This window comes from Crocodylus siamensis, chromosome 1, assembly GCF_052110815.1.
Source record: "Crocodylus siamensis isolate JL-2025a chromosome 1, ASM5211081v1, whole genome shotgun sequence".
NCBI lineage: Eukaryota > Metazoa > Chordata > Crocodylia > Crocodylidae > Crocodylus > Crocodylus siamensis.
The window spans coordinates 373,867,490-373,888,347 of NC_143395.1; the positions used below are offsets into that span (position 1 = coordinate 373,867,490).

Consider the following 20,858-nt stretch of genomic DNA (forward strand, 5'->3'; position numbering starts at 1 on the left):
TACTGCATCCAAATTGATAATCTGGAATCCAGGCAAAATGATGGGATATCACAAACACCTTCCCTATGGGAGTTCAAGACCATGGACAGAGATGGAAGTAGCTGTGCTGAGAAGTATCCTCTTCTTAATGGGATACTTTGGGGGGGGAGCCCAAGCACTTATTCATTTTGTGTTTATTTCATTGTCTTTATTTGGTTTGTTTGTGTTACTTTTATAACGAAATGGACTATGAGATGAGTTGCACTGACAAATCAAGCGCCTGATGGGAGATTTTTACTCTTAAAATCTGCACAGGTGTGGCTGATTATTCTTTTATGTTCTGTAGTGAAATGCAACATGGATTTAAGTCTGCAAAGTGCAGGGCATGCTTACCGTAATCCCACAAATTACTTAGGCACATGCTTAACTGTTAGCATGTCAGTAATCCTACTGCCTTCCTCAGGGAGATGTTTTCATGTTGCTTCAAGCCTGTTCATTCATTCATTTATGTTTAGATCAATACCCACTGGCCGTGGTCATTATTGTATTTTCCTGTAGTGCCTCTCATCGCACGTTACCATAGAGATAGAAGGTGCTTCAGAAAGACAGTATTGTTTGTTCTGGCTGGTAGAAAATCTAGCAACATACTCAAACCTCTCAAGGGCAGAATATTTTCCTTGCTCAGCCTGAGGGGATGGGGAATAGATGGGGGTTTTGAGAGTTAAGGGGAAAGAAAAGGTGGGGAGAAGTGAATTGAGACAAGTGAGAGCCTGAGTTGGGAGAAAAAGAAGCTAAAAAGTGAGGGACGATGGATGGGAACAAGGTATGAATCTGTTATCACAAAAAACAGTACCCTGAGGTGGAAATGGCAGATGTCTTATATTCTGTTTTTTTCCCAAAAGATATTGGACTTGGAGTTCAGCAGTGGCTGAGAGTCTTGGGACAGTTCATGTTAGTTGTTTGAATTCAAACGTGAAGTGATTCTCAATTTGGTTTTCAAAAGAATTTTCCCTAGGCCCATCTAGACAAAAGAATACTGATGATGAGATCAGGACTTCTTTAGGAGAGTGTCAAATGAGGGGGGGAAATGTCAAAAAATCTTCTTAATTCTTTCATAATGAAGCAGAAGATCCCCAGGGTGGAGGAATAAAAAAGGAAGACTTTGTTTGACATTAAAATGCTTCCAGATTGTTAGGTTTGGGGGATTTTTTAAAGAAGTTTTCTGGGTAATAAATGCTTTTTATTTTTTTCCTGCTCCCATTATTTGGAGAGTTAGCGTCACTGATAAATTCAATATTAATAGCATTTTTATGTGTATATTGCAGCTTTTTAATCACATAATTTAACCTATATTTAGTGTGAAGTAAAATAAATGCTCTACAAATTTACTGTCCTCTTTCACTGTTGTGAGTGACTATTTTCATTTGTAACAGAGTTAATCAAATGCCACTGTTTTACCTGCAGAAGGGTTGCAGTGTTGTTGTAACTGTAATGGTGGAGGAAATACATAAGAAGCAAGGTTTTGGCGGTATCTTTCATTGGACCAACTGTAGAGGTGGGAGAGATGTTAAAAAAGCCTTCAGACACAAGTGCCCATCTTAACCTGAGGTAGGGCATTTTGGGCCTAAAAGCTTTTCTAGCATTTCTCCCAAACTATACAGTTAATCCAATAGAAGATTCCCAAACAAACCTTGCTTCTTGTATAATATTGTTCATTCAAGGAGTCAAGAAATCAGATTCACATTTTGTTAAGTCACAGCTCCACCTTGTGTGTAAATGAGAGATTACAGCATTTTGGGACCTGAATGCTTGGGCAGATTAGCTATATTCAGTGTTCAGGGCAAATAAGAACGTACGTGTGATTAGGTCAGGGTGTCTCTACCCAGCAAGTTTGCTTATCTGGTATGTGTGTGTACACAGTATGGCATCAAGAACGGTGATACTGCTGTGAAGTAAATATTCTGGGGTGTTGGTTATAGCCACATTGGTTTAGAGACAGGCAAGATTCTCTGGGTAAAAGTGGTATCTTTTATTAGATCAACTAAATAGTTGGAAAAATTGTTCTTTACAAGCTTTCAGGCACAAACACCCTTCGTAAGGCATAGGGAGCAGCTGCTGGTGTTTATGTACTCCCCTGGGTGGAATAGAAGCTTAAACCACTATGCAAAATGCGGGCCTGTGAAAATGCAAATGTTTGGCAGGGAAGATCAGAGGTGATGGTTAGCTAATAGGTGCAAGACAGGTAGTTGGGGAGGGTGGAAAACAGGGAAGTTGACCCATGGTAGAATGTAGCTGGTAAAATGTAGAGAGGTTACCTGGGGTTACTGAATGGCAAGCAGGTTTTAAGGTGCCATAAATCCAATGTCTATATTTTGTCCATGATTCTTTTTATCCAGTAGATTGATGAAGTGTTATTTATAGACTCTTCTGTAAAAGGTGTTTTGTAAATTCCCTATGAGGATTAGAACTGAGAGATTGGAGAGAGAGTGGTTGTCTTGTGAGAAATGTGCACCCAGATGTAATTTTGTATTTTTGTCTTTGATAGATTTTTCACTGTGCATTAGTTCTGGTACGCAGTTGTTGTTTGGTTTCTCCTACATATTTTCCATCAGGGTATTTAATACACTGGATGAGCTGTATTGCATATTTGAAGGTGCACGTGTAAGATCCAGGAATGGTGATAGTTCTGTTGTGGAGTGTAATTATTGTGGGGGTGCTGGAGATGTGTTGGCAGGTTTTACATTTCTTGTCCTGGCATGGTCTGAATCCATTCAGTGTGCTTTGGGCCATAGGAAATTTGCTTCTGGTGATGAGGTTGGTGAGGTTTGGTGTCTGTTTTAAAGGCCAGGATGGATGGTTCTGGAAAGATCTCTTTAAAAATGGGTCTTCTTCTAGCATGGGTTGCAGTTGTTTGAGGATATTCCATATAGGTTCCAGGGACAGATGGTATATTGGTGTTATTCAAGAGACAGTCTGATGGAGGAGTGATGATTATTGAATCTGTGATTTCATAGACATAGACATTAGGGCTGGAAGGGACCTTGGGAGATCATCGAGTCCAGTGATGGAAAGCAATCAGATATTGCAGGTTATTGGTCCAAATGATGTGATATCATCTATATATCTTAGGTATAGCCTGGGTTTGATGGTGCAGTTCTTGAGGAATTCATCTTTTGGGTGGCCCGTACAAAAGAAGTGAAGTAAATATTTGCATTCTAGGCAGAAAATCAATTCCTAATAGACAGAGCAAACATTTTTATCGTGTTATCAATAGGGGATCAGTAAAACAGAATATAAAAAATCCACACCGGATAAGTTGAAAGTATACTGACAGCTAGTTGAGAAGATGGAACTATTTACTCTTTATTTTAAAATAGCATTTAGTTTAATACTCTCCATAGCATTCACAGTGGCACAATAGTTAATTCACTGGCACTGCATAAATTTAGGCCAACAGCTCTTCCTGAATGATGAATTGTAAGGTGACCTCTTAATTAACTTATTAATAAGCTGCAATTTTTTTTTGCTTAAGGACATATGTAAAGGAGGAGAGATGTGAAGGGTAATAGAAAGCAGCTGGTATTTTTTTCCAGCCTTTGGGGCCACTCTACACATGCAGGTAAAGGCACAATGAGAACTAATGTGCAGTCCACACAATTGCACCTCCTGCCATGCCACATGTACATGGCAAGAGGCATGATTATGGGATCACACATTAGAGCCGACTGCGCCTTATTGCTGGGCACCCCCTGCACCAGCAAGATGCAAACTTCCATCTCTCATGAGGTGGCTCCCAGCCACAGGGCTTCCCCATGTATTCCTGCTGCTGGGAGTCACAGCTGCCATGAATATCGAGTTTCAGGGGTGCATGAAACCCCTGAGTCTGGAAGACAGAAGCTGCTGTGATGTCCCAAGGCTGGGAGATTGCAGCCATGCCCCTCGTGGGGACAGAGGTAGTTGAAGGTTGGGGGGGGGGCAAGGTGACCAACAGGTGAGTTGTGGGGGTCAAAGACTGCAGGGGGAGAGATGGCAGAGGTGCAGACTGGGGTCAGAGGTGATGGGGGGGCAGGTGATGGAGGTTTTTTTCCTCATGCTAAATGGGGGAGGAGAGCCCTTGTCTTAAATTTGAGTAAACAAGGTAACGTGTTCTGTGTGTCCAGATTTCCCTGAAAAAAATACTGGGTAATAAAAAAAGAAAGTATTTCCATAGTGGTTGCAGTGATCATTATTGATCAAGAAGGGGAAGAACCTAACACACCCACCTTCTGTGCCATCTTCTAAATTTGGGACTTCCATGGAACAAACCCTTGTGAGTGCCTACTAAAAATAAATATATGATGCTTGCATAGTGTTCCTGAAAGCGATCAAGAAGCTCTCCTCTTATCTTACTCAGAAGTGAGGGAGAGGAGCTTCTTGAAAGTGATCCTGCTGCTCTCAAGATCAGTCTCAAACATGCTTGAGGACAGCACTGGGAGAAGTACTCAGGGTGGCTTCACTGCTTCATTTCCATGTCTTGGTGCAAGTAGGGCAGGAGCCAGGTAGGTGGGGCACATTTCTTGGTCACAGATGTTCCCCAACAACATGTTCTATACCACAGTGTTAGTATTGTGAATGCAAAGAGGATCACTTGTTCCCAGTGATTACAGAACAACCACTACAAAAAAGCTAATGCCTAGCTTACACCAATGAAAATAATCATGTTCATTTTTATAATTACATGGGATTGCTCTTCCAGTACATGGCAAATAATTGTGGTGTTATTAAATAGCTGGACACTGAAGTACCTAAAATGAAGCTATGTTAGTCATGTTCTTGTTACCCAGTTTAACTTCTTTCTCTTTTTTGGATATTTGGTTTGTGGCTTTGAAAATACAGCCCAAAATAATTGTTCCAGGAAAGACTGAAAATTGGCTTCCAAAACCAAGAAGTTCCTACAGTACTTGGCAGGGGAATACCTTGAACTTTCCCCGAGTTGCTGCAAGGACGCTGAGAGTTGCAAGTAATTCTTCCAGAGTAAAAGACCAAGCTCTGAATGGTTAAAGTCAACAGCAGTTTTGCCATTGACTTAAATGGCAACAGACTCTGCCATTAAGTGAATCTGTTTCCCCACATGAGCTCAGTGAGGGCAAAATACTCCTTCTCATCAGTAAAACCACACTGTTAAAACAATGGATTGAGTATTACAGAGATTTGAAAAAGCCTGTAGTTACTTGGGAAGAATTTAGCTTTGAGTCTTGGAGTTTTGTCCTATCTAGAGGCCTCAGGAATGTCTCTTGGAGGTGCCAAAGCTAATGGAGACCATCTTGTGGTAGCTTCTCTGTTTCCATTTTTTGTATTCCCTTCCATCCTTGACTGCAATTTTTTTTGTTTTTTGTACCAGAACTCTATCCTTGGTGGCCACTACTGCTGTTCTGGGTGTGGCTTTGTTCTCTGTCTTTGGAGTGGAGCTACCTACTAATCATTTTTGCCACCACTGTTTTTGGATATTTCCTGTCTGTGTGAGGTCTGGCATGATCTCTGCTCCAGATAGTATGGTTATCACCATTCGTCTGTTCTGAAATTCAGTGGTATTCATCACTCTGCATTTGACGTTAGAGCTTGATTCAAATCCAGTTGACATCAGTGAGATGCACTGAAAAGCAGAAACCCAAAATGCAGAGCAAGGCATTATCACCCTTGAAATGACTTGTGGTCTAAATTTCTTTTTACAGCATGATGCTGTTTTCTGTTATTCCTCCTTTACTTTCTAGTGTACTCAGATACAGCACTAGTGTGAATTACAAATTCAACAGATTCTTCTAAATGGTGTAGCTTGACTTTTATCATGCTTGTTACATCATTCCTCAATACATGAGAGATCACATAAGTGAATTCCCATAAATTTAGGTCTACTACACTTGAGTTCATGGTTGCTAATAGAATCAGACACAGGCCATATCCCTTAATAAATCAATCTAAAGCTGTGCAAGGACAGATAATGAATTGCATAATTGCTAGGATCTCTAGTTCAACTGTTACTTACTCAGCAGTTGCTCCCAAATACTGCTGGATCAGTGAGATCTGGAATTTTCTTGGAGTCATTTATGCCTCAGCCATTTTATTTTTAAAAAGCCACATAATTTGAAAATGCTCTTAGCAAGTGTTTCTTGTACAACTCAGAGTGCCAAGGAGTGCTGCTACTGGCAGCAGATGTGTGCCTCTGTATTGTTAGGGCTGAATGAACCAGGTCACTACCAAATTCTGATATTTCTTTTGGCTTTTTTTTAAAGTTTCAGCTATACCATATTACAGCTTTTAATAATGTCATCTGAAGGTGTGCTGATGAGGATGAAATTTCTGGTACTTTATTAACCTTATGTGCAGTGTTGTTCATCTGTTGTACGGATCAACATATGCTTGTCAGCGTATCAGTTCATATCAGTGGTATTGCATACCAGCTTATATTTTCAGTTGTGTGATTTTTCTCATCCAAAGTTTGATTTTTTTTTTTTTTTTTTAAGCTTACAAAGTATTGTTCCAATTGTCAGCCCTTAAGAAAGGAGCTATGTTTATGGTAATGTTTAGGTATGATATACTAATTGCTACTTTAATATATTAAAACTTTTTTGGTGGTGGTGGTTTTCATTATTAAAGGTGAGGGGATTTCTTTTTGTTCATTTGTTTTTAAAGAAGGGAGTTCGGTCAACATCCAAGAACTGTTTTTTCTTTCTGCCATATTTGAAAGTTCCTCTTGATTCCCATAACTCCTGAAACTTAATTACGGTAATTTATTCTGTTTTGGTGACTTCCCTTTACAACTTAACCAAATCCAAAGACTTGAGTTTGGTTGTCTTCCTCACACACACTTACCTTCTTCATTCTCTCTTTATCTCTCATTCTTAAAATCTTGAACCACTCCCTTGTGAAATCACACTATGTGCATCTTACTGCTGGCATTTTCCTTCTTTAGAGGTAGTCTAGTTTTTTTGTCTTGTTTCATTAATATCAGTTATGACTCTGGAGGTTTTACTGTATCCATGGACTTTCATAGAATCATAGAAAACTGGGGTTGGAAGGAATCTCAGGAGGTCATCTAGTCCAACCCCTTGCTCAAAGCAGGGCCATCCACAACTGGATCATTCCATCCAGGGCTTTGTTGAGCAAAGCCTTAAAAACCTCTGAGGATGGAGATTCCACCACCTCTCTAGCTAAGCCATTCAAATGCTTAACCACCCTTCTAGTGAGAGAGTTTTTCCCTAATGTCCAACCTAAATTTCCCTTGCTGCACCTTGAAACCATTGCTCTTTGTTCTGTTGTCTGTCACCATTGAGAACAATCTAGCCCCATCCTGTTTACAAGCACCCTTCACGTAGTTAAAGGCTGCTATCAAATCCTGCCTCAGTCTTCTCTTCTCCAGACTAAATAAGCTCAGTTCCCTTAGCCTGTTCTCATAAATCATGTGCCTCAGCCTCTTAATTATTTTTGTCACCCTCTGTTAGACTCACTCTAACTTGTTCAAATCCTTCTTATAGTGAGGGGCCCAAAACTGGACACAGTACCCCAGACATGGCCAGAACAGAGGGGATTAATTACATCCCTTGATCTGCTGACAACCAACTTACTAATGCAGCCCAGTTCGCTGTTAGCCTTCTTGTCAACAAGGGCACACTGCTGACTCATATCCATCTTATTGTCCTCTGTAATCCCCAGGTCCTTTTCTGTAGAGCTGCTGCTTATAGCAGTTGGTCCCAAGCCTGTAGTGGTGCATAGGATTCTTCCGTCCTAAGAGCAGGAATTTGTACTTGTCCTTGTTACATTTCATGAAATTTCTTTTGACCCAGTACTCCAAATTGTCTATGTCTCTCTGAATTCTAGCCCTAGCCTCCAATGTATCTACTACTCCCCCAAGCTTGGTGTCATCAGCAAACTTGCTTAGGGTGCAGTTCATCCCATCTTCCTGATCGTTAATGTAGATAGTAAATAAAACCAGCCCCAAAACTGACCTCTGCAGCACTCTACTTGATACTGGTTGCCAGCTAGACATTGAGCCATTGGTTACTACCTGTTGAACCCAACAATCCTGCCAATTTTCTATTCACCTTACAGTCCATTCATCAATCCATACTTCCTCAGCTTGCTTGCAGTGTTGTGGGAGACCATATCAAAAGCCTTGCTAAACTCATGGTAATTGTTCACTGCTTTCCCTGCATCTACAGAATCAGTCATCTCACCATAGAAGGTATTCAGGTTGCTCAGGCAAGACTGGCCCTTGGTGAATCCAAACCAACTGTTCCTGATCACTTTCTTCTCCTCTAGGTGGTTAGAAATGGATTACTCCATGATTTTTCCAGGGACTGAGGTTGACTGGTCTGTAGTTTCCTGGATCCTCTTTCTTCCACTCTATGGGCACTATATTTGCCCTTTCAAATTGCCCAGGACCTGCCCTGATTGCCACGAGTTTTCAAAGATAATGGCCAGTAGCTCTACAATCACATAAGCCTCAGCACCCTCAGATGCATTGCACCCAGCCCCATGGATTTGTACATGTCCAGCTGTTCTAAATAGTCCCTATCCTGTTCTTTTACTGCTGAGGATTGCTCACCTTCTCCCCAAACTGTGCTGCGTGGTACAGTAGTCTGGGAGCTGACCTTGCCTGTGAAGACTGAGGTAAAAAAGGCATTGAGTACTTCAGCATTTTCTGCATCCTTTGTCACAACGGGTTGCCTCCCCCACTCAGTAAGGGACCCGCCCTTTACCTGACCTTCCTCTTGTTGCTAACATACTTGTAAAACCCTTCTTGTTACCCTTCACATCCCTTGCAAGCTGCAGCTCCAATTGCACTTTGGCCTGACTTCATCCCTGCATGCTCAGGCAGTATTCTTATACCTTCCTAGTGATCTGTCCAAGCTTCCCCTTCTTGTAAGCTTCTTTTTGGTGTTTAAGCTCACAGAATAGTTCTCTACTAAGCCAAGCTGGTTGCCTGCCATATTTGCTATTCTTCCTGCAAGCTGGGCTGGTTTGTTCCTGTGGCCTCAGTAAGGTTTCTTTAAAATGAAAACAGCTGTCTTGGACTCCTTTCCCCCTCAGACTGGCCTCCCAAGGGGATCCTGCCCATCAGTTCCCTGAGGGAATCAAAATCTGCTTTTCTGAAGTCCAGGGTTCATACCCTGATGCTCTCCTTTCTTCCTTTTGTCAGGTTCCTGAAATCAGTCATCTCATGGTCACTGCTGCCCAAGTTGCCATCCACTTTTACATCCTCCACCAATTCTTCCCTGTTTGTAAGCAGTAGGTCAAGAAGAGCACAGCCCCTAGTCAGCCTCTGCAACACTTGCACCAGGAAGTTTATCTCCGACTCTCTCCAAAAATTTCCTAGATTGTCCGTGCACTTCTGTATTGCCTTCCCAGCAGATGGGAACCAGGTCCCATGATCTAGAAACTTCTGCTAGTTGTCTGAAGAAAGCCTTAACCTCCTCATCCCCCTCTATAGCAGACCCCCACCGTGACAGCACCCTTGTTGCTCTCCCCTCTGACCATAACTCAGAAACTTTTGACAGGCCTATCTCCAGTTTCATATTGGAGCTCTGAGCGATCATACAGCTCTTTTACAGTGCAACTCCTCCTCTTTTCCCCTTCTTGAACAGTTTGTACCCATCCATGACAGTGCTCCAGTCATGTGAGCTCCCACCAAGTCTCTGCTATTCCAATCACGTCATAGTTCCTTGACTGTGCAAGGACTTCCAACTCTTCCTGCTTGTTTTCCAGGCTCTGTGCATCCGTGTACAGACACCTGATGTAACTAGCTGATTGCCCTACTTTCTTAGGAAGAAAGAGAAGGGTTCCCCTGTAGCCCCTTCCTCTTTATGCTTCTTCCAGCTCACTCACTTCCATACTTACCTCAGGGCTTTGGTCTCCATTCCCCCCCTGGTGAACCTAGTTTAAAGCTGTTTTCACCTGTCTGCAAAGATGCTCTTCCCTCTCTTTGTCAGGTGGTTCCCATCTCTTCCTAGCAAATTCTGCCTCTTCCTAGATTTTATTCCTACTCAGCTAGATTTCTTTATTTTCTCTGAATTTAATGTACTGAGAAAGTGTTGCATTATTCATTGAACCTATCTTTTTAAAGGGAATGTATTGTGATATCCATCTCTCTCCTTGTACTGTGCTTTTCAGTGTCTTCTCTCCATTACAAAGAATAAACTGGGATTTGCTAAAGGTCACAGGTGCAGGTAGGGGGGAGTCACTGTCAGAATTAAATTCAAGATTTTCTCTTATGACTCTCCACTCCAAAAAGGGTTGAACAAAGTCACTGCATTTTTCTTTTTCATTCTTTCATCTAATTGCAACACAAGTTTCTTAATACTCAAAGTAATAGGTCCCTAGCATAACTGACATTTTTGAAGTGCTTCTGTAACTTTCCATGTTTCTCTTTCTGAGCCATCCAAGATAGCCTTTATATTCATCTAGGCTGATTACCCCATTATGAAAATCATCCCACCAGATTGTTATCCTCATTCACATCATTTAGAACTGCATCTATTGAAGGCAGTTTTCTCTGAAGGAGTTTCTTTAAATTTTTAACACAGCAGTGAGAGAAAATAATTGATAATCCAAAAGGGCTTCTACTCTTTCCAAATACTGACTCAGACTTGAAAGCATGTTATCACTGGAATATCATGTTAATATTAATATATTATATTGATATAATATATTATATATTAATGCACTTTCTGTATATTATCAACATTTGTAGTAATAAGGGAAACTATTGCCAAATAATCTAAGAAGTGATTTCTCTAGGCTCATGATAGTAGCGAGTACATTGAAATGTCCCCTTTGGATTTCACGTTAGATTTACTGCCTATAGCTTGCATGTAAAAGAAAGAAGCACTCAATTTTCAGTTTTCCTTGAGCATAAAAAGCCTAAATAATTAGATCATATGGTCTGGTTATTGAGAGGATTATTATTATTGTTCAGCCCCACTGACCCTGTGGAATTTGAAGGAGGTGCCTTGGAGTTCAGGCCTTTACATTTTCTGCTATTTTATTGCCCTTATCATTGCATGAAATGCTACATTATCACCACACTTGTATTGCTTTTGTACTGGTTCCAGCTGCAGTGCACAATGACTTGTTGAAACCTTGACATCTGTTTTTCCTTTCCCCCCCCTTTTTTATAAGTCAACCATGTCACTGCTTTCCAGTGTTGCATACTGAGCCTGGACGCAGCACGTGTATCTAGCCAGAAGGCATCCTACATCTCAGTTAAATTCCAAACCATATACAATGGAGTGCTGTCTTATACTTATTTTACTAATGATTATGCTTGAAAGAAAGGCAGTTTACATAGTTAATGTTGTCAGAGTCCTTCATTAGTAAGTGGGTTAACATGAGAACATTTTGTCATAGAAACTAAAATGATGTTGGCCTGAACTGGAACACTAGTATTTTAGAACTAAAATTTCTTGAAAGAAAAAAAGTCACTTTCTATTCTGAAATGTTTTTGTATATCTGTAGTTTGTTACACAAACCTTTGGGCCACAAGGAAAACAAGTGGTATATTCAACTTAAGTGACAGCTTCACATAACCCACCTTTCCACACATCAGTATTTTACCTGTCTCTCCTCTGAGAACTTAATTTCAAAGTCACAAATCAAACATAACATGTACTGAGAGAGAGAGCAAAGTATTGCTCTCAATTCAGAGACCTCTCAACTTTGTGTATAACCTTATTTTTAAGTGATTATTGGGAAACTGCCTTCTTCACTTTTGGCTTGCCAAAACTCAGCAAGTGGCCCTCTACACAAAATAATTGCCCGCCCCTGTCATAACCTGTCTTTTCCTACGTCTAATGGAAATAATAATGCAGCCTTCTTATGAAATAGTTATAAAAGTGCAGGTATAATTACTGATATGAAAAGTTTGCCATCTCAGAGCTTCTGTAAGGAACAGATCTTGAGAAAGTTTTGGTCATATGCATCTGACTTTTGATACTTTTAAATGGAAGCAAGTCTACAAGATTTTGAAAAAAGTATGTATAATAAGACTTCTTAAGAATTAACAGAGTAGCTTAGTGATCCATGATGTACGGCAGTTTTGAACTAAGCAATTTAATATGGCTATTAAATACATTAAGTATGACACATTACAACACCATTGTGGGGTTGGCTGCATCCAAGGCTGAATATTGTGACTGGGGAGTGCAAGTGCTGCTGCTGGGTCTTAAACCCAGAAATTCCTGGCTAGAAGGTCTTACCCTTCCATTCAGGGTCAGACTGATTGCCATTTCTGAAGGAATTTTACCCCATGATCAAATTGATGTGGCCTGGGGGGGGTTGCCTTCCTTTAGTAGTTGGGGACAGGAGGAGGTCATAATCCTCTTCCTTGGATCTCTTGAGTGTGTTTTAACAGTCTTGCAGCACCAAGACATTGACTGGCGTGGTCCTTCTGCTTTACGTGTGGCAGGTCAGGGAATTATGTTTTGTGGTTTTGTCAGGGTTGACTCTGTCATTTTGCTAATAGGTTAGAAAATCAATTTGTATAAGATGGTTTTGATAGGGATTATTCTGTCTCAGGCAGGAGGTTGCAGTAGATGACCCCTGGAGGTCACTTCTAGCTCTGCTTCTCTATGACACTGTGATATATGTTTACCCTGAAAAATGTTTTAGACTTAATTTTTAGACTTCATTCCATTCTCGTCTTTGAAACTATTATAAATTCTCAGAAATTGGCATTTGACTCTGTGGGCGCATCCACGTGAGCACGCATGTGCCTCTTGCCCCACCTCAAACCCCTTTGAGGTGGGGCAACAGGCATGTGCGGGAATGAAAAAATGTTCCCTGCACTGCAGGTTTGCAGCATGGGGAGAAAATTAGACCTCTAGATATCCAGGGGTCTAAAAAAATCGAAGTTTTAAAAAAGTGGGGCAGGGCATGGTCCCAGTCACTGCCCTGAGGCAACTGGAGTGATGGGGGACGGGGCATTGCTGAGACTAGGGGGTAAGGGCACAACCGTTGGAGGCCTCAAATGCCTCTACACGAATGCTTGAAGTATGGGGAAGAAGCAGGAGGAACTCGCCCTTCTCCTAGCTGTCACCAGCCCTGACATAGTAGGGATCACAGAAACGTGGTGGGACTCATCGCATGACTGGGCGGTGAGTGTCAAGGGCTATAGGCTATACAGGAGGGACAGGATAGGAAGGAAAGGTGGAGGAGTAGCACTCTACATCAAGGAGGAATATACTTCCTCGTCAATTAGCAAGGGGGTAGAGGGGGGGCACTCTGAGGTGCTCTGGGTTAGAGTAAAAGGCAGTCCAGGGGAGAGAGACTTAACGGTGGGAGTCTACTATAGACCTCCCAACCAGGGAGAAGAGCTCGACCAGGAATTCTTAGGTCAGCTCACAGAGGCAGTGAGGGCTAAGGATGTGGTCATCATGGGGGACCTGAACTTCCCAGACATCTGCTGGGAGGAGCAGTCAGCCAAGTCTGATCGCTCACGTCGGTTCTTAGCCAGAGTGCAGGACCTCCATCTAACCCAGGAGGTGCACAGTCCCACCAGGGGAGACGCCTTGTTGGACCTAGTGCTGGCCACGGGTGATGACCTGGTGAGGGGGCTGCGGGTGATGGGCCACCTGGGAGACAGTGATCATCGCTTGCTGGAATTCACCATCCAGCGTAAGGTGGCAAAGGGCTGCAGCAAGGCAACAGCCCTAGACTTTAGGAGGGCTGACTTCAACAAACTAAGGAGGATCATTGGGGAAGCGCTGAGGACCCAGAGGGGAAGGGAATCAGATGTCGAAGGTGAGTGGTTGCTCCTTAAGGAGACGATCCTCCATGCCCAAAGGGAGGTAATCCCAACAAGGGTCAAAGGGAGCAGGAGGGCACATAAACCCCCATGGCTCACTAAGAGCATCCGGGAATGTCTCCTTGCTAAAAGGGAGGCATATACCCAATGGAGGGATGGGGTCATCACCAAGAAGGACTATGTTACAGTCGCCCGAGGATGTAGGGGGGCAGTCAGGAGGGCCAAGGCAGAGATGGAGATAGGACTAGCTTCCCGGATTAAGGACAATAAGAAGTCCTTCTTCAAATATATAGGGGGTAAAAAGAGGGTCCCGGGTAATGTGGGGCCCCTGCAGGACACGATGGGCAACTTAGTCATCACGCCAGATGATAAAGCTAACATATTTAACGATTTCTTTGCCTCTGTCTTCCTAAGTAGGGACCAGTTCAGCCACCTCCCTGCTGGGCCCCCCTCGGGCCCCGGGAGAGACACGCCTGGGCCAGGGGTTAGCGAGGAGTTAGTTAGGGTACTTCTGGAGAGGCTGGACGTGTTCAAGTCCGCTGGTCCGGACGATCTTCACCCTAGGGTTCTACAGGAACTGGCCGAGGTCATTGCGGGACCCCGGCGCGGCTCTATGAGCACTCGTGGTGCTCTGGCAAGGTGCCGGAGGATTGGAAGAGGGCCAATGTGGTCCCTATCTTCAAAAAGGGAAAAAAAGAGGACCCGGGAAATTACAGGCCAGTTAGTCTTACCTCAATCCCGGGTAAGCTCTTTGAAAAAATTATCCTGGCACACATCCAGGAGGGCCTTGCGGGGGAATGCATGCTCAGGGGCAACCAACATGGGTTCATCAGTGGCAGGTCTTGTCAGACCAACCTGGTGGCCTTTTACGATCAGGTCACCAAATCATTAGACGCAGGGGTTGTTGCTGTGGATGTAGTCTTTCTGGACTTCTGGAAGGCTTTCGACACTGTCTCTCACCCTGTCCTCATCAAAAAGCTGGGAGACTGTGGTGTCGATGCCCACACGGTCAAATGGGTCGCCAACTGGTTGGAGGGCCGCACCCAGAGGGTGGTAGTGGATGGGTTCTTCTCGACCTGGAAGGACGTGGGCAGTGGGGTTCCGCAGGGCTCGGTCCTCGGGCCCGCACTGTTCAACATCTTCATCAGTGACTTGGATGACGGGGTAGAAAGCACCCTGTTCAAGTTTGCTGATGACACTAAGATGTGGGGGGATGTGGGTGCACTAGAAGGGTGCAATAGGCTACAAGCTGACCTTGACAGGTTGCAACGGTGGGCGGATGAGAATAGGATGGGGTTTAACACTGATAAGTGCAAGGTGTTGCACATGGGGAGGAAGAACCGGCACCACACTTACAGGTTGGGGAACTCCCCTCTTGCCAGCACGGAGACGGAAAAGGATCTTGGAGTCGTCATTGACTCCACGATGAACATGGGCCGGCAGTGTGGGGAGGCAGTCAAGAAGGCCAACCGTACCCTGTCATGCATCCACAGAGGCATCTCGAGCAGGTCCAGGGAGGTGATCCTCCCCCTCTATACGGCACTGGTCAGGCCGCAGCTGGAGTACTGCGTCCAGTTCTGGGCGCCACACTTCAAGAGGGACGTGGACGATATGGAAAGAGTTCAGAGGAGGGCCACTCGTATGATCAAGGGTCAGCAGGGCAGGCCTTATGAGGAGAGGCTACGGGACCTGAACCTGTTTAGCCTCCACAAGAGAAGGTTAAGGGGGGACCTTGTGGCTTGCTACAAACTGGTCAGGGGGGATCAGCAGGTATTGGGGGAGTCCCTGTTCCCCCGTGCGCTGCCAGGAGTGACCAGGAATAACGGTCACAAGCTGGCGGAGGGTAAGTTTAGATTAGATATTAGGAGGCACTACTTCACAGTCAGGGCGGCTAGGGCCTGGAACCAGCTTCCAGGGGAAGTGGTGCAGGCTCCTAGCCTGGGGATTTTTAAAAGGAAGTTAGATGAGCACCTTGCCGGGGTCATCTGACCCCGGTGCTCTTTCCTGCCAAGGCAGGGGGTCGGACTAGATGATCTACCTAGGTCCCTTCCGACTCTAGCTACTATGAAACTATGAAACTATGGAGGCTAGGTCCTCCATGGAGATGCTCTGGCTGCCAGAGGGCTCTGTGGTTGGCCACTCACCCTGGTGCTGAAACATGCGGCAGGCTGGGCTACGTGTTTTTCAGCACCAGGGCTCCAGTGCTGGTAAGTAAGGGGTCGGAGGGGCTGGAGGATGGGGGAAGAGACCATGGGGGGGGGGACCCTCGATGGCCCCGCCCACTTCCCCAGCCCCCAACCCCTGCTGGAGCCGACCCCTCCCCCCGCCAGCCCCTCCCCCACCAACCCCCTGAGGCCCCCAACCTTTGCCCTGGCTGGCCCCTCCCCATGCCAGCCCCCCCAAAAGCCCCTCCCCCTGGTGAGGCTGACCCCTCCGCCAGCCCCACCAAGCCTCCCAACCCCTGCTGGGGCTGGCCTCTGCCCCCCCACCCTATAGCTTTAAAAAAAACCCCAAGCCTTGGTACTTACTGGCAGTTGGAGCTGCTGTGGCTGAGTGGCGCCCCGCACAGTGAGGGGCAGGGTGACAGCCCCAGCAGCCCCTCCACTGTCCTGTGCTGCTGGGGGTGGGGCTCAGGAAGCCCTGGAGCCCCCCACCACCCCTGCTTCAAAGGTAAGCAGAGGCTTTTTTCTGTTTTTTTTCTGGGTTTTGTGATGGTGCCTGGGGTTCTGGGGTTAGCCATGGAGGCCTGGGGGTGCAAGTTGGGGGGTGGGGCTGTGTGGGGAAGCCATTGGGGGAGTCTGGGGGTGGGGAGGTGGGGCTGGTTGGGGCAAGTTTCCTTATGAAAATGAATAATTATAATTTCTTACTTACTTTAAAAGCGCACAGATTCATGCATGTGTGTGTGCAGACACACACACACTCTGAATTAAATTAACTTGGTACAGCATTGTTTGTGTGCGGGGCAAATGCATCTAAACTATTGGTTCTTGTGCGTAGATACCCCGGCACATTATTTTGAAGAGTAATATTAGATTCCAAATGCTGAAAGAATTGCATTTTCATTTGTAAACTACTTAAATGACAAATGGAAAAGCACTTGTCTGCCCTGCAAAGGGCCCTAAATATTACATGAGGATTGCTCTTCCTTTTCCTTCATGACAGATTATTTTTCACACAAGAGATTTGTGAACAATTTTGCTGCTACCCTTGTGCCTCCATTTATTTCTTTAAAAAATATTTTTGGCAGCCACAAGAAGAGTTAAGTAGATTTCTTTGAAGCAGACACCGGTGCATTGAAGTTGAGCAGCAGGGTTATGAGACTATAAATATGAAAATAAATAGATAAAAATAGGTAGGAACCTAGCTCAGAAAATATTGGTTGCTCTAGTATGATCGTCTGAGCAAGCTATTTGGGATTTTTATTTTTTTTCTTTTGCACTGATCCTTCATTGAGACTATCTAATATTGTGTTTTGTGTCTTAGGCTCTGAAATTTAAGAAGGAAGTGGAAAACAAAATAATTGTGATGGGTATAAATGCCCCGGGGTGTTTCAAAGCAGTCTGTTGTCTCCTGGCAGTCAACCCTAGCCTATTGACCACACACAGTTTAGTTCCCAGAGTAGACCAGAACAAAACAGCTTGAATAAGGCTGGGGTAAACACCCAACCTTATTATTTTGCTATTGTCTCTCCTTCACAACTTACTCATAGGAATCCCACTGCTTTCCTTTGGAAGTAACTTAAGTATCCCTCCCTGCCTTAAACAGTTTTAGTGCGGTCAGGAAATCTTACCCGCAAATGAAAAGATATCTATCTGCTTTTGTAATTAACCACAACTTATTGCAACCAGAATGTAATTGGAACTATAAAAGTAGACTTGTTATAATTTAAACTAATTTTCTTGATTGGAGAAGCCACATGAGGACCATTGGGTCCCATCAGCTACCGGCTTTAGCATTTCATGTGGCTGACCACTGCATGGCAATGTTGTACTGCAGTTGAAACAGAAGAATATGAGAATTTAGCAGAGGAAAATTGACCCAAATGTAATTGAATATTCAAACCAAATACTCTTCCATTCATATGGAACTGTGTTTCTAGAATTGCTATTCTCTTAGTACTGAAATACAATCCTCAGAGCAACAATAACTCACTTTAGGTCTAAATGTTTATTTTCTATTTCCTGTTACTATTCCTGTCTCTTGCAGTTTTTGTTCCTGTATTTGAAATTTTAGTCACAACCACATACTGATTAATTGTGAGACTACTGTGGAAGAAACAGGATCGTATTTTATAGCATTTAGCTGGATTCAGTTTCCATTAGAGCAGAGGAAGCCTCTGATTGGCATGGCCAAGTGGCTCATTTTCAAAAAGAAATGTTTAGCGGTCCATTGTTAAGTCTTTTATTACCTGGATTGTCTGTGTTCAGTGGCTGTGGAGTTACCTTTCCTTTATTGGTAGTGTAATGAGTATATATTGCATATCTAATATAAAACGGGAGTGCATGGTAATATACTTGGGACAGAGGAAATACTGTATTTCATAGTTTCATAGATGTAGGGTCAGAAGGGACTTTGTAGATCTTCTAGACTGACCCCTTGCCATGGGCAGGAGAGAAAACTGGGCTCAAATGACCCCAGCCAGGTAAACGTCGAGCCTCCTCTTAAAGACCCCCAGGGTAGGAGCCATCACCACTTCCCTTGGAGGTTGGTTCCAGATCCTAGCCGGAGGTTGGTTCCAGATCCTAGCCGCCCTGACTTTGAAGTAGTGCCTTCTAATGTCTAGTCTAAACCTACTCTCTAGCAACTTATGGCTGTTCTTCCTTGTTACTCCAGGAGGCGCTCAGGGGAACAAGGTCTCCCCAAACCCTGCTAGTTCCCCCCATAGTAAGTTTATAGATGGCCAACAGGTGTCCCCCCCCGCCTTCTCTTGTGAAGGCTGAACAGATTAAGGTCCTGTATCCTCTCCTCATAGGGTCTGCCCTGCTATCCCCAGATCATGCGAGTGGACCCTCTCAATGCTGTCCACATCCCTCCTGAAGTGCGGCGCCCAGAACTGGATGCAATACTCCAGCTGTGGCCTGACCAGTGTCACATAAAGGGGGAGGATCACCTTCTTGGTCCTGCTTGAGATGCATCTGTGGATGCTCGACAAGATACGGTTAGCCCTACTAACCGTGTTCTTGCATTGTTGGCCCATGTTCATCTTGAAGTCAGTAGTGACTCCAAGATCTGTTTCTGCCACTGTGCTTTCAAGAAGGGAGTTCCCCACCTATAGGTATGCTGCTGGTTCCTATTGCCCAAGTGCAGCACCCTGCAGTTGTCAGTATTGAATCCCATCCTATTTTCATTTGCCTACCCCTGTAACCTGTCCAGGTCCTGCTGTAATCTGTCCTTCCCTTCTAGCATGCCCACCTCACCCCAAATCTTGGTGTCATCTGTGAATTTAAACAGGCTGCTCTTCACCCCATCGTCCAAGTTGCTTATAAAGAAATTGAACAGTGCAGGGCCAAGGACCAAGCCCGGGGGGGCCCCACTGCCCACTTCCCTCCAGCTCAAAAATGACCCATCCACTACCACTCTCTGAGTACGACGCCTCAGCCAATTTGCATTCAGTTGGATTCTTAAACGCTAAAAGTTCATACTTTTTGTATTACACCAGAACAGTTTTACAAATTGTTTCACTCCTTAATTTAGCCCGAAGCACATGTTTCCACTTATTTTACAGCTTAGCTAGGGATGGTGTTATGGTGGTTTAATTTTTATAGATTACTTAAATAAATAAAGGATTTGAGACATCTTGTGTGGCTGTTGCTGCATAATTCTTATGGATCTGATTCCAAACTCATTTATGTCAATGTGAACCTTTCTGTTGACTTCAAGGGGTTTTGGATCAGACCTTATTTGCCTACATTTATATTGGGCTGTCTACATTTGCATCATTCATAGATTCATAGAAGATGGGGGCTGGAAGGGACCTCATAAGATCGTCAGGTCCAGTCCCTCTGCACTTGGGCAGTAAAGACTGTTGGGGTCAGATGACCCCAGCAAGGTGCTCATCAAGATGTTTTTTAAAGATCTCCAGGTAGGTGACTGTACTGCCTCAGGGTGGGGAGACCCTGTTCCAGACCCTAGGCACTTGAATTGTAAAGAATTTTTCCTTATGTCCAAGCTGAAGTGATCTTCAGTTAGTTTGTGTCCATTGTTTCTTGTCTACCCTTACAGTGCCTTGGTGAACAGATGCTCCCTCAGACCCTGGTGTACGCCCTTTATATACTTATTATTTGTTACCATCTGTGAGTTTGTAGGTACTTTACCTAGAAGGGAAAGTCCCTGCTACAAGGAGCTCACAAATGGAAGACATAGTACAGCTGAGTTGAAACTGGAATTCCCATTTTACAGGGAATTCTAGGATGCCAAAAAATGCTTCCAAAATGGAAAGAAAAATGGATATTTCAACATTTTGTTTTGAAAAAAGTTGAGATTTTCATTTCAACCTCTAAGTTTCTAAGGCTCCCCAAGCAGCCTGCAGTATCAGAAGCCCACCAGGCAAAGAATTGGGAATCCTGGGAGCTATCTAAGATTTCCATACCATTGGGAGCCTGTAAATCTTGGAAGCCCCATCTTTGGAACAGTCAGCCTGGTGGGCTGCTGAAGAAAGGGACTGTGGAGGGCTCAGGAGCCTTTGCTCCCCAGCTATCTATCTGTCAAGATGATGGGGGAATCAAGAAGCTGGGAACAATTGTTTTCAAAAACACCAGAAAAACTGAAAAAATCCCACATAAAATTTGATTTTACAGAAGTGGCATTTTCACCTGAAAACCGTTTCTGAGAAATAATTCCCAATCAGATCTAGGAGAGGGGTTAAGGAAGGAGAAGAATGATATGGAATTTTTTAAAACTCAAACTCAAATGGTATCTATATGCATCTCTCAAGTATTTATTGAAACACAGGTCTCATCTGCAAATACTTATAACAAAGGGGAAGAAGTGAATTACATAAATGAGTTCCAGTGTCATCTTATTACTATGATGTTCTCCCTCAAATTTGTCTCCTCCCTACAGTTTATCTGTACTTCAATTGTAAACTCTTTACAAGCATTTG

At 44.0% G+C, this 20,858-nt stretch overlaps 1 protein-coding gene and 1 long non-coding RNA gene across 4 annotated transcripts in view; one reads left to right on the forward strand and one right to left on the reverse strand.

Annotated features, from left to right (window-relative positions):
* DCLK1 (doublecortin like kinase 1) overlaps window positions 1–20,858 on the forward strand; it is a 405,319-nt gene that overhangs the window by 167,876 nt on the left and 216,585 nt on the right. The gene's annotated exons all lie outside the window — the stretch shown is intronic.
* Window positions 1,999–20,858, reverse strand: part of LOC149875090 (uncharacterized) — a 32,061-nt gene continuing 13,201 nt past the window's right edge. For both annotated transcript variants that reach the window (XR_016439164.1, XR_016439163.1), the window contains exon 3: window positions 1,999–3,213. This is a non-coding gene — a long non-coding RNA (uncharacterized LOC149875090). The remainder of the gene's footprint in view (window positions 3,214–20,858) is intronic.